Source organism: Gnatocerus cornutus, chromosome 9 (assembly GCF_029298725.1).
Source record: "Gnatocerus cornutus isolate USDA-ARS CGAHR chromosome 9, icGnaCorn1.1, whole genome shotgun sequence".
NCBI lineage: Eukaryota > Metazoa > Arthropoda > Insecta > Coleoptera > Tenebrionidae > Gnatocerus > Gnatocerus cornutus.
The window spans coordinates 9,185,050-9,186,305 of record NC_142241.1 but is presented as its reverse complement, the minus strand read 5'-3'; positions in this window follow the sequence as shown (position 1 = coordinate 9,186,305).

Sequence of the window (1,256 nt, the reverse complement as noted above, 5' to 3'; positions counted from 1 at the left end):
AAAAGAATGAATTTGCACTTAAATAATTATAAATTAAAATTCAAGGAAAATGTTTTTCCAGAAACAACACTTTTTTCATTTTTTGCTTGGCTTTTCAGTTGATGCGGATTTTAGGATTAAAAATCATCAATAAAAAACAGACTTATATTGTACTACATGTCTTAAAATTTGGAATTAGAAATATTTTTCGTTTATTGTTATTAGGAAATTGATTTACGATAAAAGAACTAACCCGATTTTGTGAGTGAAAATTAAATAGCATTTTAGAATAGGTTTTTCGAGTAAAACCTTCAAGTTTGAATAGGTACTATTTGCACGTTTAAAAATATACTGAAATTGTTGCTCAATGATACGAAAACCAATTTACTGATTGCTCATTTTTTGCAATAAAGCCCGAATCTTTTATCAATGCACTAGATAAAGTTGTTTGGAAATAATTTCTTTTTTAGTACAACGATTGGTTTTTAGATAAAATCAGTTTAAGTAGGTTAACTTTTTACTAAAAATAACAGAAATTGAGCACTGATTGTGTACAACTTTAAAAAACAGTAGAAAATTTGACAACAGGATAATTTGATGGAACTTTTTATCACAACAGGGAGTACCTACGTTGAGGTTACATTAATATTATTCAAAAGTAATTAGTATAGATCACAAAGGATCGAAATGAAAACTGACATAAACAAAGCAACTGTATATGTTTTGGAAGGGCTTGATAACAAGCCGAGCAAAATTGAAAAGATTTTCCCGCTGTGACGTTCGCAAATTTCCGTTGTAATGCGACGCCACTAAGAACGCCTCAAACTGTCATCCGCTAAAATTTAGTGTTCAATAAGTTCCATATGTTTCATCTCCCTTCAATAAATATCTAGGTGGAAATCGCACCTCCGCGGCGGCCGGCGCCTCCGTAAACAAGTTAGATTTTCCACTCAACCGAACGCAAAGTCTGTTCTAGTTTAAATCACAACTGGCGTGTATTTTTCTCGCACTTTTCACGCAGCAAAGACTTCCGGTCCATTATACTTCGTTTGTTACGCGAATGCGGAATCGCAGCTTCACAGTGCGCAAAGGAAGTGGCCATATCACACTTTTCCCTTGATTTATTTCCTCGTCACGCACCGTTTTCTGCTTCGTGCCTGATCCACGCTGACACTTATCTAATATACCATATCATATATAAAGTCGAAAATCGCACGAGGATTTCGCTGCGCACCGGGTCATCCACTTCCTCATAAATATACGTGTCTGGGTGCCGA